At 39.6% G+C, this 17,543-nt stretch overlaps 1 protein-coding gene and 1 pseudogene across 1 annotated transcript in view; both read right to left on the bottom strand.

The window, feature by feature from the left end:
- Positions 1-17,543, bottom strand: part of GRID1 (glutamate ionotropic receptor delta type subunit 1) — a 1,154,654-nt gene that overhangs the window by 713,286 nt on the left and 423,825 nt on the right. The gene's annotated exons all lie outside the window — the stretch shown is intronic.
- Positions 12,530-17,543, bottom strand: part of LOC138148468 (SRR1-like protein) — a 63,919-nt pseudogene continuing 58,905 nt past the window's right edge.

Below are 17,543 nucleotides of genomic sequence, written 5' to 3' on the forward strand. Positions count from 1 at the left end.
AAATCTGTTTTGTACAAAGACACTGAAGAAGGGCTAGGTCCCCATAGATCAGAAACTGGATGAGGTCTACTCTGTCTACATGAGAGATAATATACCAGGACTATTAAAAATCATGTCACCATTTCAAGGCCAGGTATATGCCATTCTGAGACAGGCAAAAGGTTGATGCCCAAAAACCTCCATCCATAAATCAAGTATTTATTATTAAGCCTTTAGAGAACATCCAGCCTTGTGGTAGGCACCAGCAGGCAGGAAAAACAGACCTAAGCAAGAGGCTCAGGTAGAAATGCAATCACAGTGAGGGGAGATGCTTCCTGAAGAGAGGAAATGCAGAGAAATCTCCTTCTGGTCTGTTTGCAAATGCAGCCCAGTGGGTCAGTCCTGGGCACCTGGCCAGGCAGCAGCTAGGATTCTGCCCCAGGCTCCCACTGGCTGGGTCAAAATTCTCAATGTTATTCTAGGCAAAAGAGAACAGGTGCTACCAGCTTTTTGCCCCAGGCCTCTAGAGTCCCTGGATGTCAGTGATAGGGGATGCTGCTGCCTGCACCAAAGGCCCCAACTGGAGGAAGCATCAGGGCCTTGCCATGAGATAGAAAAGAGTCCTCATCTGTTCTGAAAGTAGGCACTGGCCTTCTGCCTCCACTGTGGCCTTAGATGTGCCTAACACCAGATATTTTATCAGAGACCTGCTGGCTGGACCACAGGTCTCAGTTTGACACTTTTAAAGCAAACCACTCACATTAAAAAAAACTCTGGGTTTTCTTATTCAGTATGTTTATCCTTTATTTCCCAGAAACTCTGTCTTTTTTAGAATGTGGTCTCAAAACTAACCCTTGCCCCTGGAATAAGTAACATAAAACACCCTCGGTCCTCTTGAAAGGAGAATGGTGGAGGTCACCACAATGAGGGCCATAGTTACAGGGCAGAGCAGAGTGAATTAAGCTAAGAAAAGCCACATGTGCGTACAACCTCTGACCAAGGGAGAAAAATGCCACGTGGAGGCTCCCAGTTGAAATTAAAATCATTCTTACTAAGTGTTGAGAAGTAGCAGACAACGGTCCCAGAGAGCTTGCCTTGGAACTGGGTCCAAGGCCACTTTGGAAGCATGTGTGAATCTGGGGGAGTCACTGAAACCCTCACTATCTCCACACTATAACAACAACAAGATTTAGATAGTGCTTACTATGTGCCAAGTGATTTACAAATATCTCATTTGGCTCTCAGGGCAATACTACAAGGTAGAAATTATTATTATCCCTATTTTTCACAGATGATACAAGGGAAGCAAATAGAGGTTAATATCTGAGGCTGGACTTGAACTCAGGTCTTCCTGACTGCAGGCTCAGGGCTTTAACCACTGCACCACCTAACTGCCTCTGATTCCCTAAGTCACAAGGAGGTGTCAACCTGCTCTGGGGGAGGAAATTCCTCCCTGGGAGCTCTCATAGCACAATTAATTCATCTTTCCAGTCAAAACCACAGCATGGTGCTAAAGCTTAATTGCTTCTATAATTCTGAAGGATAGAAATTGTTTTCAGTGCCCCTATTAAAACAACAAAGCCTTGGCTGCCTCCCCCTGTTTATGACTGATTCTTCGTGGAACGGGAGAGGGGGTCTGCTGATTTTTAGTAATGCGTCATCGCCCTTTTTTCTCATGCCTGCTCATTGGCAGCAACTGGCATGGTCAAACATGCTTTGATCATTTCTTCATCATACACACACAGACACACAGACACACAAGCCCTTTGTCCACAGATAATCACTAGATAATCCTGGGGCCCCAAAGAACAAGGCATCTAAAGGAATGACCAGGTGTGGGTCAGCACAGGCTGCCCAGGGCGTGTACACCATGCCCACAGAGCTACCTAACAGTCACAATGCTCTCTCCACAAGTTAGTCTCAGTGGTTCAGAGAAACTAGGGCCTTCATGTTTTCTGAGCAACTTTCACCCTTCTCATTGCACTTTTGTTCCAAGTCTTATATCTCACCTGATTCAGAAAGGCCTCAGAGATCAATGCAAAGTGTACTAATGGCATGCTAATGTACTCAATCAGGGACCTTGAGCAGCAGAGGGTCAGTCAAGAACAATGACTGGGGGGCGGCTAGGTGGCACAGTGAGTAGACCATGGGCCCTGGAGAGAGGAGGACCTGAGTTCAAATTAGGCTGCAGACACTTGACACTTACTAGCCATGTGACCTTGGGCAAGTCACATAATCCCAATTGCCCCACCTTCCCCCCTCCAAAAAGCAATAGATAGATAGATAGATAGATAGATAGATAGATAGATAGATAGATAGATAGATAAAGATCATGAGTGAAGGGACCCCTTGGGCTCAGGACCTTTGATTCATAAGGACTATGAGCCAATGCTAAAATAAATAAATAAATACATTCTAAAAAGATGGGAAGCTCTTCCTTAGGGAGAGACACTCCAGCTAGAGGGAGAATATGCAATGCTCAGAACTAGAAGAGGCATCAAAACAAAACTCACAGTTTCATGTATTCAGAGCTGAAAGGGATCTTAGGGGTTGTGTCTTTTACACACCTTTTTTTTCATATGAGAAAACTGAGATATAGAAAAGGGAATACATATATTGTCATAGAGGTAGTAAGTAAAAAGCAGAATTTGAACCCAGGGCTTTTGAATCCAAAATCATCCTTCATTCCCCATTCCCCCATATATCCTAACCCAATGTACCAGGACAATAATCCCCTCCACAACATCTCAACTCACTCATATTTCTTCTCTTTCCCAGATTACTGTTCCTGCCATAGACCAGCCTTCAGGTCACTCTCCCCCCATTCTCAGAACCCCAGACCTCACTCAAAGTCTTCCTCTCCCTGCCACACTCTTCCCTCACATTCAAATACTTCAGTATTCACAATGATGAATTCAGACATTCTGATGTCCCAAATCATTGACCACGTCCATGCTATTACTGCCATTGTCACTACTCCACCTCTGCCTTCAATAGTAGTGTTCACAACTTAGACATTTCAGAGGACAAAGATCCACCCCCACCGCCACAGACAACAACAAACCCCACTGACTCCAATCCAGACCATCTGTACAATCTTATATTCTGATGCCCCCCTCTTTTCTTCTTTCTCCTCTTAACCTTATTCTTCATTCACACCGTGACCTCTCCAACTATTCTTTCAATCCAGGAGTCCTCAAACTACAGCCCAAGAGTCAAATCTAACCTACTGCCTGGTTTGTTTGTTTGTTTGCATTATGCTCTGAGCTAAGAATGTTTTTTTAATTTCTCAAATAAAATAAAACTATATTTTAAAATTTAAAAACCCCTCTTTGCTCATCAGGCTAAGAGTGAGCTGCATTTGGATAATAATTTGCTAACTCCTACTCTCTTGTATCACCAATCCCTCCTCAGCCTGGTCTCCGCATTTAAGCATTCCAATTATTAACTGTGCCCTACTGTCTCAAACACTAACTCTCTTTTCCTTCTGAAATTGATTTACTTCCAGCAGCCAAGCTTAGTGGGACCACTGCAAATTCGTGGGACCTAATCTCACCTGAGTCCACACTGGTGCACAATAATCCTTTAACCTTGTTAGCTCTCTCTCACTTTCCCCAAAGTAGCTGTTCCAAACCTGCCTTCTCCTCAAGTCCTCAGTGTTCCCTGTCTCTTAACAAACAATCAGGCTTCCCATTTTATAGAAATAATAAAGGTTACTCACCATGAGTTCCCTCCCTCCTCCTATACTATACTTCAAAACCCCTCTTATTTTTACACATTCTTTACACTTTTATTCTAGTCTGTGAAGAAGAGGTTCCATCTTGCCAAATCTAATCCATCTACTTTGGCTCTTGATCTTATCACCTCATGGAACCCCCTGGAAGTTGTTCCAGAGTTCATATGTTATTCCTTCTCTTTTTCCTTCCCCTCCTTTTTTTTCTCCTTCTTATCCTTTTCTTTTCTTTCTTCCCTACCTATGCTTCTCAAAATCCTTATGTTAACTGCACTATAACAATGATTTTCATGTCCTTCCCAGTAGAAGCTTGGATACTCTTGGAACTCTTGGAAGTTGGGCACTAAGAAACAGGATTTTGCAGCATTTGGTTGATAAATAGATTTCCATATCATTTCCCAGCTATCTGTGCACAAAGCTGTGGGAAACACAAGCCCTTTATTTTTCAACTTCTACTGCATGTATTTTTATTTCTCATTAGAATATAAGATCCTTGAGGGCAGGGACTTTATCAATCAACTCTCTGTCTATCTAGGTGTCTAGCCCTCAAAATCTCAGGCCAGGTGCCACCCTCTCCACAAAATCTACCCTGATCCCACACTAGCATATACCCCCTCGTGTTGTATCCCTCATCAAAATTCTTGGTATTTTCTCATATGTTTAGATGTGAAGTCCAAATTCTTTGAGGGCTTCCCTTCTAAGTGCCTTTTATCTTTATGCATCTTATATGTTTTCTCCCACAATGGAATGTAAACTTCTGGAGGAAAGGAGTGGTTTTTGCATTTCTCTATATTCAAAGTGCCTCAGACATAGTAATCACTTAATAAATCATTCATTATTAATTGATTGATGTTCTTTGTGACCCCAATGACTTGATACACTCCTTGCACACATTAAGTACAGGTTCATTTAACTGAATAAAATAGAAGCTAGCATTGTAATCCTACTATCGCCAGTGAGTTCTCAGATGTATGAATTCAATTAGGGAAAACTTCCTGGAGGAGGTAAGCTTTGAGCTAGACTTTTCATGGACCCATAGATTTAGGTCTGGAAGGGACTTTAGAGATGAATCAGTTGGGGAACTCAACTTTTTTGTGTCATTAAGCCCTTGGGCAATCTAAGGAAGCCTTTGGACCTCTTCTCATCATAATGTTTTTAAATCTAGAGAATAAAATTCATAGAATTACTAAGGAATTTGTACTGGAATAGTTATAAAAATTTTTAAATAAATTAATGGACACTATGCTAAGAGACTCTGTCAATCCAATCCAATTCAAAATGAATTTATTAAATGTATACTACGTCTATGGCACTATACTAGGAGCTCAGCATACAGAGACAAAAATGAAAAACACCTGACTTCATGGAGCTTTCATTCTAAGGGAGGAGGGAAATTCCATATGTAATTAAATAAATACACAATAATTTGCAACCTCCCTTCCCCACCCCACCCCTAGCTCTCAATTACCACTCTTAACTTAGTAGATGAGAAAAGTGGGTCCCAGAGAAACTCAATGACCTGCCAAAGGTCACCCAACTAACAAATAGCAGATCTGGGATTTGAACTCAGGTTCTCTGATTCAAAAGCCATCTTCTCTTCTTCCAGTACTATGACACCTCTGACCTTTGAGAAAATGTGAACATATGGAATGAAATTGATGAGAGGAATGGAAAGGAGAGGGGGGAGAAGAAAGATGGGGGGAGAGAGAGAGACAGAGAGAGAGAGAGAGAGAAGGAGGAAGAGGAGGAGAAGAAAAAGGACATATTGGCTTCCTCAGAGAATGTATCATATGACCTTCATAGATAGTCTTCTCTCTACCAAAGGAACTTGTTGCATTTCTAAGAGAACTTGTTGTTTGCCTTCTCCATGAAATGTATGTGAATTTAAAAAGAAGAAATACAAAAGGAGACCCCTGGTCGGGTAGAACTAGTCCCTTGTTAGAGATACACTGAACACCACCAGACAATTGCTAATGTGATTAGTTGACAAAGGAGAAATGACTAGATGTGAAGATGTGACAGAAGAGAATTTAGAACGTTTTAGTAGCTTCTCTAAAATCTGAATGGAACATTATTGGACCTAGATTTCAAACCTATTTCAGTACAATTCCAAAGGGTTTAAAATAGCTTATTTACTCACAAATGTTTCTTGTATGCATATTTATCACACAGAAGTAAAAAAAATGTTTTTCTTCCACCACCTCCTAACCCACTCCTAAGCATTTTCCCCTAGCTTGAAAGAGGACTCTTGTTGACAGGAGTGCCTTTTCTAAATAGGACATCCTTTTTTTCTTTGACAGGCAACAGAGGGTTAAATAATTGGTGCAGCTGTAAGCTTGCCATGGCCTGGGTTGGGGAGAGGAAAAAAAATGGTAATCATTCATTCCTCTACTCCTGGTCTTCTATCCACATTTCTCCTAGTTGGGGTATGCAGGTCCCTCTGTTTCCAATTCACCTCCAACCCCATTGGAAGTTTAGAGCAGTGAGCTGGAATTGTGGCATTGTCAAGGTCCATCTTCTGGTGCAATGACATTCGTACCCTAAACCTGAAATCTGAATGAAAAGGAAACCATACATGAAGCAATAAACTTTCGAGTATTCATACACTATCTTCCTCTCCTAATTTCTTACAGCATCAATTCTTTACATTTCTCTTTCATTCTAAGTAGCCCTTATTCAAGTCAATAAATTGCTTAAAGAAGTAGATGTTAAGAAATATTATATTTCAAATAGGTTAAGTACTGAATAATTTGTTTCTCTCTTGCTATAGCCTAGAAGAAAAAAAACATTATAATAATGATTGAGAGTGGGGAAGAATCTTAAGAGTCATGTGTTCTAATTCATACATATTATGGATAAAGAAACTGAGGCCTACAGTGGCCAAGTGACTTGCCCAGTCATGTAGGTTATGCATAGAAGAGCTAAAATTTGGACTCAGGCCCTCTGACTGGAAATCTGTTTTATCATATATCGATCTATGAAGTTCGTATGATACACTCTCTGAGGAAGCCAATATGTCCAAACTAGCACTGTTTGGACTGTACCACAGTGCATTCAGACCTAGCAATCCCCTGGCCAATCCCCAGGTGCTTAGTCTTTCCTGTTTGCTATTGCAAAGGTCCCCAACATCACATTTAAGACATTTCCAGCCTGGTAGAACCTTCCAGAGCTTGTGTTCTGCTGGCACAGTCTTTAAGATTCAAAGTCACCTTCGTGACACAATGAAGCATATGAGTAGAGCATTTCAGAGGACAAACTATATTTGACTTAAAAAGGAAAAGTCTTTAAGCCAGCAGAAATGAACTGGGTTTGGACATTTCTACGAGCCATAGAAAAGATCCAGCTAAAATGCAGGTTGGTAATTCTCTACCTTACAGGTAAATTGTAGGGAAAATGCTGTGGGGGTTCTTTTTTAAACTGTGAAGCTCTGAAAAATGTAACTCATTATTATAAGAATATTCGGCCACATGCAATGAAATGCCAGTATAGAATTCCTGTGCTGCTTCTACACTCACTGCTCGAAGCCTCTCTCCTTGGTTGTTGTCCCTATTCAGAAAGTCCCCCCTCCACTTTGCTGTGGGGGCAGTTCCTTCTCCTCCCTGACTGGCTACCTCTTGCTCATCCCTCATCCCATTAAATTCAGGCTCCATCTGCTTTCCAAGGTGACAATTAGCTCATCTGATCAATTTGTTGTACTAATGAGCTAATGGGAGAAAGCGATGGAAGGTCTACTGGGTCCTCTCTTTGGGCACTGAGCCACCTATGCACATTAGGAGAGGGAACTATCTGAGTCAAAGAATTAATATTCTTCCTAGTATATACTACTAGGTTACATAAACAAAACAAAACAGTAAAGTGTGTCATGAAATCGTGTGTTTTATTATATACAGATTATTCAAAATAAATAAAATCAGAAGACATAAGGGAATTGGAGCTAAATAGTGAGATGGCTGCCAGGTTCTCCTTGCTGAGCCAAATAACAGAGATAGCAGACTTTCTTTTCTTAGGTCCACAAAAGAAACAAGAGATGCTATTTCATAGAAGAGTCATGCTACCTTTCAGTGTTCATGTGAGAATGAAAAGGTGGCTGTGAAGATAAGTGCAGCTTGGGCACTCATACTCACTGTGAAGAATAAAGATGAAGAGGGATTCTGCAAAAAAAACTGGATAAGGTCAATCTAGAAGAAAAAAAGAAGATCTAACATCCCGGATTTCAACCCTGACTGTTCCTTAGCTAGCTTTGTGACTTAAGGCAGAGCACTCCTGACTTTTCTGGATCTCACTTTATAGATCTCTGAAATGGAGAATTAAATAAGATGTCCTCTGTGGTCCTTCAGTCTCTATGCTCTATGATCTTAGAGAACATCTTTCTTACTATCTTCAGACCTCATTGAAAAGGGGAGCATGGTGGAAAATGTTGATGACTATGTAGGAAAATGTGAATTTAGAAAGGAAAAATGTCAAAGAATGATGGATTAAGTTAAATTATCATGAATACTTTCTACAAGAAAATAATCAAAAATGATGGACAAAGCAAATTATCTCACATAAAATGGCAGGAAATAACTAATTGTCATTGTCAGGTAATTCCCAAATTTTCTGTCAATGTGCAGTTGGTCCATAGGATACCTACAGCAAAACTTAAAATCAATTCCAAGCTAGCAGAAAGGACAAAGTTAAGAAAATGTAGGATGCATTCACAATAGTTTTGAGTGGATCTACAGAAACAAGCTATTGACACACATCTAAAGAAATGAAAAGGATAGGAAAGGACATTGACAGAGACTTCCTTTATTTTCTTTAATGTGTCATGTTGGAAGGAATGACCATCACAAGCCTATATATATATTGTGTGTATGTATGTATGTGAATATGTGTATATACATATACAAGTTTATGTGTATGTGGTCGTATGTATATATGTATGTACCTATATTTGCATGTGTGTATATATGTGAATTGTATATATGTATATGTTTATATTTGTGTGTATGTGTGTATATATATGAAGTACATGTACACATATATACATATACATGTATTGCTTTGTATATGCTTGTAGTGTGTGTGTGCATGTATATCCACAAACCTACACAGATGAAGCTGTTTCTTTCTACAATCCAAGTTTCTGTCTCCAATTAGGAAGATTTCTAGTGACTAGATTATATAGCGAATACATTTAATGTTATACAACCCTTAAAAAAGACTACTCTGTGCAGAACTCAAGTACATCGACTTGTATGTTGTTCTAACATAAAGCCCTGAACGTGAGCAGCAGGACAACTCTGAAAAGCCACCACTGTTGTAGCTGTGATTGAAATGAAAGGATTGGAGAGACAGAGAGAGAGGATGGGTGTGTACATTGGGCATGGGGAAGGGAAAATGGAGAAAAGAACATCTACAAAGAATCTCAGAGTAGGAAAGAACTCTTAAAGGTTCCTTTTCACAATCTATACCTGAGCAGTCAGTTAATAAATATGATTAATCATGTATTATGTGCCAGGCCCGATGCTAAGCACTGGGATACAAAAAGAGGTAAGAGCTAATCCCTGCCTTCAAGGAGCTCACAATCTGATAGACTAAGCAAGTGTCTGCTCTCCAAATCTCTAACAAGTGGTTTTCCAAACTCCACTTGAAAACTTCTAGGACCCCATTATCTACCAAGGTATCCCCGGTCACTTGTGAATAACTATATTTTTCCTTTATATCAAACTGGTCTGCCTCCCCACATCTTCTCATTGGCCTAGTTCCACACTCTGGAACAAATCATAACAAGTCTAATCTTTCCATATAATAACTCTTAAAACATCTGAAGAGAGCTACCACGTTACCTCAAGTCTTCTATTTTCCTTATAATACATGCCTACCAACTTCAAACAAACTTTTTAAAAATTCAAATAAATTCAACAAACACTCACTGAATACCCACTATAATGCTTGCACTGTATTAGGCAGTCACAATACAAAGGGGAAAAAAACACTGTTCTCACTGCTTATATTCTACCATTATGAATTGCTTTCAGGTCCCCTCACCATCCTGTAGACACACTCAAGATTATCATTGTCTTTCCTATCAATGTCTTGACACCCAGAGCCAAGCACAGCACTCCAGAATGTGGTCTGACCAGGGCAACAGAAACATGACCTCTCTGAACTGAATACACTGCTTCTATTAAACAGGCATTACATAAGACCTTCCTCTGTCCATCTGAGCACTGAGAATCCAAACCAAGCCAAAAACACTTTGCCTCCCCTGAAGGAGCTGCCCTTCTAATAAAGGAACAGTCTAATCTCTCATTCACTATGGCACACAGATAATTAGAATTGAGTTTGGAATCCAATAAAATAACCATGTCTTATTCACATGAACAGCTCTGTAGCTACATTTTCCTCATCCTGTATCAGTACATTTTTTTTAAACTCAAGTGTAGGAAATTACATTCATCCCCATTAAGTGTGCTAATATTATGTCTTTTTCATAGTTCTAGACTAGAAAAGTCCTTTTGTATTCTGATTCTGTTATCTAATGTGTGAGCTCCCCCTCCCAACTTCATATCATCCACAAATCGAATAAATTGGCCATCTATGTCTTCTTACAATTCACTGGTTACAAAACATGAAAGAGAATTATTTCAAAAGGTAGAGAGGGTTTCGTTATATTCTGCTAGCTATATCTTCCAAACTGCTACTGTCCCATTACTTAGTATTTTCAGGGTCCCATCAGTTCCACATTTCTGAATCCTCTTACTTGTCCTCATGTTCAGTCCATATTCTTCCTTTGGTCAGCAAAACCACTTTAAAGGACTTTACCCAAAACTTTCTGAAATTCAGGCCACAACTTAGCAATTCACTTTACCTTTCAGTGCCCTTGGTAACTTGCTAAGACTAAGTTAAAGGTGAATCAACAATTTTAATCTGTAGAAAAAATTTCCTCCTTCCATATAAGGATTGCTATGTATGGGGGTGGGGCTGGGGTAGGGAGGTAAATGTATGAATAAATGAATATGCATTAATAATAACTGACATTAATTTACTACCCTTAAATACACAAAGTACTTAATGCCTATTATCTCATTTGATCTTCACAATAGTCCTGAAAGATTGATTCTATAAATAGTATTATCCTCATTTTATAGATTAGAATCACAGAGTCATAAGTCTAAAGCTATATGAGGTCTCAGAATTCACTGGATCCAATCTCCTCCCTTTACAAGCAAGGATACTGAGGTTAAGTAACCTGCCCATCATCACCCAGGATGCTTAGAACTTCTGCATTAACAAGGATCTCAATGGTCATCTGGTCCAACTTTAAAACAAAGCTATTCTACATACTCAGCAAGTGATCATTCAGCCTTTGCTCAGAGATCTTGAGTAAAAGGGAAGCCTGAAGGTCCTGAAGTGGTCCATTCCACTTTTGGACTGCTCTAGCAGGTAGGAAATTCATCTCTCACATGAAGCTTAAGTCTTGTCTCTTTGCAAGTTCTGCCCATTGCCCCATATAAGGAAACTACATCTCAGAGAATTTAAGTGGTTAAGTAGAATTTCAATCCAGAGTTTTCTTAGTTCAGTACTCAAGACACTATACTTCAACATAAAGTCACATTACGTTAGAAAAAAAAAGTTTAAGAATTACAGAAAACGGAAGGGAAGACAAAAGCTCTGTTTTCACTTCCATGTAATTATTGGCTTTTAACACTTCAGTGGAAGAGCTCTTTGGCATAATTATGATACACCCTCTATTCCCAAATCACTGCTATAACATTACTGTTTTCTGGGACAGACTACCAGAGAATTTAACTCTCAGCTCAATGCAGAATTTAACTCTCAACTCAAAACTCAATTCAGTATCCAGTGATTAACCCACAGAGATTAATGCCTCAGTAGAGATGATTTAAATGTGGGGGTGGGGATAGGGGGAGAGTTGTGGGGGGGAGGGAGATCTGTGTTTGGAAATCTAATAAGAGAGCTCAGCAAATCAGGCCCTTTGCTGAATAATGAAGGCTATTGTGTGACTAAGGAACCTGAAAATGGAGAAATATAAAATGAGCATGATGTGGCTTTTTCAGAGAAAAATGGAAATAGACAACAATGAACTCACCCAAATGGGGAATCTCAGAGCTGTAAGAACTCTCATGGCTCTTCTAACAAGGGGTCAGCCATCTTCCACTTGATAATCAAAACTCACTGCCTCCTGAGGCACTTCAGGACAGTTTTAATGATGAGAAAGCTTTCCCTCACATTTCGCTAAATTTTTTCTCTCTACAACTTAGCCCATTTCTTCTACTTCGATCTTCTGAAATGAAATCCCTCTTCCGTATGAATATACCCTTATATATGTGAAAAGTCATGTCCCCCATTACATCTTATCTTATTTCCTTCAGGCCAACATGTTCTCAATTGTTTCTTTATTTTATGAAAATTCTAAACATTTTTTCCAAGAGTATTTAATAAAACATAAACAACACCTTCCCAACCAGGAAGGCCTGGCATGTCATATGGTTCCCCTTCCTAAATTCTGTCAACCTGAATCCACTTAGGTAAGAGAAACAAGGAATTCTTTGAAATCATCCAAGGAGTCAGCCGCCTTTTAGCTTTCGGGTGACACAGATGCTCATCTGTACTCCATTCAGTTCAGTCTTGGTTGTAGAATGTGTGGTCATGGAAATTATAAAGGCTTCTTGCAGAACTGACAGATTAAGTAACTTGTCCAGCATCCCTCAGTCATTGTGAGTGGAAGGTAAGACAAGCCCATATCTTCCTGGCTTGTACTTCTGTCCATTGTGCCACAATAAAGAATTAATGTCATCCAAGGAAGAGCTAAATCGACTTCCTTTGACTCCTGATGATTTCCAACTTCTTACTTTCTGAATAATTTGGCTTTTCCTAGAATACCACATTTTAGTGGGGATTTCTTTCAGCTTTTGTAAAGGAGACCTATAGATGGCGGTATCATTAAATATGTCCATATATTGCAATGTCTATGGAAATTCAATTTTCTCTATTCCTTTTAAAATCTTTGCCACATGGGGGTAATTTTTCTGCAGAATCCTAGTTAATAACTTCCCTTAGAAGCTATTTTTAGTGATCATCACCTTGGAGAGGGAATTGACTGATCAATTACTCTATAACAGATTGTTATACAAAGCCATTTCACAATTGATCATGTAAAAAATGATGGATTCAACACAAAAACTCCATATTCATTCCTCATTCTCATTTAGAAAAGGCATTTAGAAGTGAAATTTCAAGTTCATTAAAGAGAGGATCAACTATAGTGTAGTGGTTTTTCTGTATTTTTTCCAGAAAGAGAACTAAAAATGTCAGTTGACTGCAGGCCAATCACTCATGAAGCAAACTTCCCAATTCCATAGCAAACACAGTTAAAATGGCTCTCCCTGTTCAATGAGTCTTCTCTCAAGTCAGAATTGGGCTCCTCAGCTGGGTGCTGTGATGTTTCAAGATGGTGGTGTTCAAGGCTCTTTAGGCCCCTGTAGTTACTCCAGAGATTTAGTAAAACACTTCTTTATGATTCCCACTATTAAATGCCATAAATTGGAGATTAGCTGGTCTTCACAGTGTGAATGCTCTCCTTCCTCCCAACCCTACATTACTTTGTATTTTCAAATTTGTGTATAGCTGTTTTACCTGGGAGTTTTATGAACCCATTTCATCACCAGACCACCATCCTGGTCTACCTCTGGAGTTCTAACTGCCCCTCATTCCTTGGTAGGCCTCTGGTGCTTCCCTCTTTGCTTTGACGTGGTCCTGCATGCACTGTGACTGTCACCATAGTGCTGTTCTCAGTTCTTTCAAAAAATTAAATAACAGTTTCTGGTACCCTCACCATCCCAGCCATACTTATCAGAATGTGCTTCATTCTATCAGGATTCTTCCAAAAATCCTGCCCAGAATTGATGGAACATCCATGATGTGGTCCAACCAAACCTCATTTCACTGTGTTTTTCACTCACACTCTAGGCTGCAGGGGTCAACAGAGAATTCCCATGATGGTATATTTGAGTCAAAGTCAAATTGGCACCAGTCTAACCTTGGCACTAAATAAAAACCAACAAGATAGTTTGTGTGGAACCATAAGATATTCAATCTCTCCCAAGAGGAAAACTGCAGTGAACAATTCCAAGAGAAAAAAGATGTCCTCTTAAAAATATACAATTAATATTTATAAATGAATAAATCATTTAATCTCTAAATGTTCTAGCTAACTCTAAGCGGTGGAAGAAGGCATATACCTGTAGAAGTAAAGGGAAATTCCTCATCTGGGAGATTCCTATATTAATGACATCACAGGGCCAGTCTTTATCTTTATACCTGGTTTCATGATGCCCAGAGTATTCACATATACTTACATGTACTCATGTTGTTTCTAATTGGCATAATGGAGTGCTAGACATAGAGTCAGAAGGATATCAGTCTGAATCAAGCTTCAAACATTCCTAGATGTGTAACCCTGGGCAAGTCACTTCACTTCTGTCAATCTAAGTTTCCACATCTGTAATTGTTGTTTGTCCTTCATTCTTGAAGAGGACCATGACATCAGGCAATGACATGCAAGTGAATTGGGTTTAAGTGAGGGAGGACTTTTCAAAGTCACCAGTCTCACTTGCTCCTCCAGGGCCATCTGAGTCCAATAGCAAAATATGGATCAGAATGGTTGGAGATGGCCTAGGATGAACTGGGAGCCCACATCTGTCAAATGGTAATAATAATAATAACAACACTTACCTCACAAAGTCATTGTGAAAGTCAAATGAGATAATGAAAAGGGCTTTGCCAAACCTTAAGATATTTACAAATATTAGCTATTGTTGACATTGTTTATGATGTTTCTCCCAAATAGAATGGGAAACTTCATAAGGATAGAGAATATCTCATTATTGTCTGTATTCTCAGAACCTTATACACTGACTTGCACAAAGTAGGTGCATTATGAATGTTGACTGATTGATAAAGCATACATCCAATGATGCAAACACCTTCATAATGAAGGCGAAACTATATGCAATGTGTTCCTTCTGGCTCTATGAAAATGTATCTTTATTCAAGGCTCAGTTGAGGTGCACCATCCTGCAGAAAGTCCTTCCAATTATTAATGTTCAACCTGGGCTCAAATTACCTTCTTTGTTGGGATGTTCTATTGCCCGAGTGAAATGTAAGCTCCTAGAGGGTAATGATTGTTTCACTGTTGTATTTGTGGTCCTAGGGAGGAGCCAATATATGGAAATATATGCCTTATATATGGAAATATACTTTATAAATGTTTGCTGGATTAAATTGGACAATATCCCTTCTGACAATCAAACACGGGATCATGAGATCATAGACTGAGAGTAGGAAAGTATCTCAGAGGTCATTGATTCCAATGCTCTGGGGTGCAAAAAAGTTGAGTGCTTTGCCAGGATGATATAACTAATTAGTATTTGATGCAGGATTGAAACCCAGGACCTCTGACTCCATGTTCATTGGCCTATCCACTATACTACCCATCTTTTCAATCAATCAATAAGCATTTATTAGCCACCTACTGTATAGTAGGCATGGAGTTAGTGTTTAGAGAAAAAACTCAAAAATTAAATAATCATTTCACTCAAGGAACTTCTATTCTATCAAAGTAATCAATATACAAGTAAATACCAAATATAAAAGGAGCCCAAGGTAGTTTGGGAACGCAGGAGAGACTTTCAACAATTCGAATCCATGCAGACTCATGAAATCACCCAGAGAGTGTGTAGAGAGAAAAGAGAAGAGTACCAAGGACAGAGGCCAAAGATAATTTATCTGTAGTTTGCATGCCCTTGATAAACTAGATTATAAGTACCTTGAAGGCATAAACTGAGTCTTACTCTTCTGTCTCACAGAACAAAACAGAGATCACGTTTTAGTAAATGGATGTTTTCCATGTTGATTGATTGGGTTAATGTCTGTCTACATCAAAATATTCTGATTGATGCTGTGAATTCTTAGGGGACAGGGATATGCCTGTGCAGCTCTCAGTAGAGATCTTTGCATAGCCCCCCACACATGAGCTCCAGCTAATGATGTTTGATGAGAATAGTGCACTCTGCAGCTTGGGAGAGATTAAAGCCTGACATTGGGCACTAGGATTGAAGTTAGAGCTGTGATGGTGCTGCTCAGATGCTGTGAGGTCAGTCAGACTACTCTCTGCTTCCTGTTTCTCATTCCACCTGCCACCAATTTGCTCCACTAAGGGTGATGTGGAAGCTGTGATCACTGAGGGTCTACAGTAAATAAACACAGTAGCTTCAGGAGCAGGATGGCAGGATCAAAAATTATATACAGAAGCCAAGCCAGAAGGAAATGTTTAAGGAATGAGAAAAGGGTTGTTGCACTCTCCAATGTCCTAGTTCATCCTTCGCTCCCCTCACCTTCAAGAAAAGAAACTATGGGTGAAAGACAGAGTCTACAAGGGAAGGCTATGGTTTGACCTCCAAGGTGTTCAGATCATGGTAATGCTATATAGATGCTATGCCACTGTAGTTAAAGTAACCATAAAGTACAATGCCAAGAATTTCAGGTGTTCAGATGGATAGATTAATGGATTTTTGACATGCAATGGGAATCATTCAATTTACATGAAGTTGAATGAGCAGTCCGATCCATTCATTCAGGGGTGGGGAACCTGGGGCCTCAAGACCACATGTGGCCTGCTAGGTTTTTGAGTGAGGCCTTTGGACTGAGCCCAAGTTTTACAGAACAGCTCCTTTTATTAAGGGGATTTGTTCTGTGAAGTTTGGATTCAGTCAAAGGGCCACACTTGAGGACCTAGGGAATCACATGTGACCTAGAGGCCACAGGTTCCCCACTCCAATAGTACACATATCTTCGACATGTAGTTCAGTTATAGAGTTAGAATTTGAATCAATTCAGAGAAGGTGATCAGATTATAGAGGCCATTAGAGCACTTTTGATGACACAAAGCTACGTATCAATACTATTATTCACCCTGTGAAAGCCTCAGAATAAACATTTTAGGTGCTCCAAAGAGCAATGGAAAGCTGCAAGGGTGGTTTAGTTAAAAGGCAGCTTTACCAACACACATTCATATGCAATAAGTTCCACAAAAGACACCATTAGATCCAAGGATAACTGGGAGAAAAAAAAGTGGGTCAACTATTTTGGGAAAAAAAAAGAGGTAACCAATGAAAAGCCTAAGTAATTCACCAGTATTTAAAAAATATTTAAGGATCATAAAAAGGAATTCCAATGCATTGGGTGGATTTTCCATGTAGCAAATAAAGAAAATAAGACAGGAGTTGCATAGGATGAGATGGACATGGTGAGACTAAAACATGTTCTTGGTAAAGGGAGTACCCATGTCCATGAGATCATAAAGCCATGAAGGCAGCTCTGAGCACATTAGAGTGCTTAATGTGGGGGTCAGGAAGACATAGGGTCAAATTTTTTCTCTGACTCGTACTAGTTGTGTGGTCCTGGGTAAGTCAACTAATCTCTGTGTGCCTCCATATTGTCGCATATAAAATGAGTGGGTTGGATTCATGTCCTCTAAAGTCCTTGTCTACCTCGAAATCTATGAATCTGTGATCCAATGAGCATTGAAGCAGAAAAGAGACTGAGATCAACTTTTAGCTGAACTTCTAACTTCATCTTTCCTGAAGGATTTTGGAATCTCTTGACTATGGTGCAGCTGCTATGAAGCAGAATAATATGGTTCATGATATCAACTTCTTCCCTTCCTTCTCTTTCTTCCACCCTCTTTTCCTTACCCCTTTCTCCCCTCTTCTCTTTTCTTTTTGCTTCTCTCTCTCTCTCTCTCTCTCTCTCTCTCTCTCTC

This window comes from Petaurus breviceps, unplaced genomic scaffold (assembly GCF_028583685.1).
Source record: "Petaurus breviceps papuanus isolate PSGF00001 unplaced genomic scaffold, PetGlider_PUasm1.0 90825, whole genome shotgun sequence".
In the NCBI taxonomy this organism is placed as follows: Eukaryota; Metazoa; Chordata; class Mammalia; order Diprotodontia; family Petauridae; genus Petaurus; species Petaurus breviceps.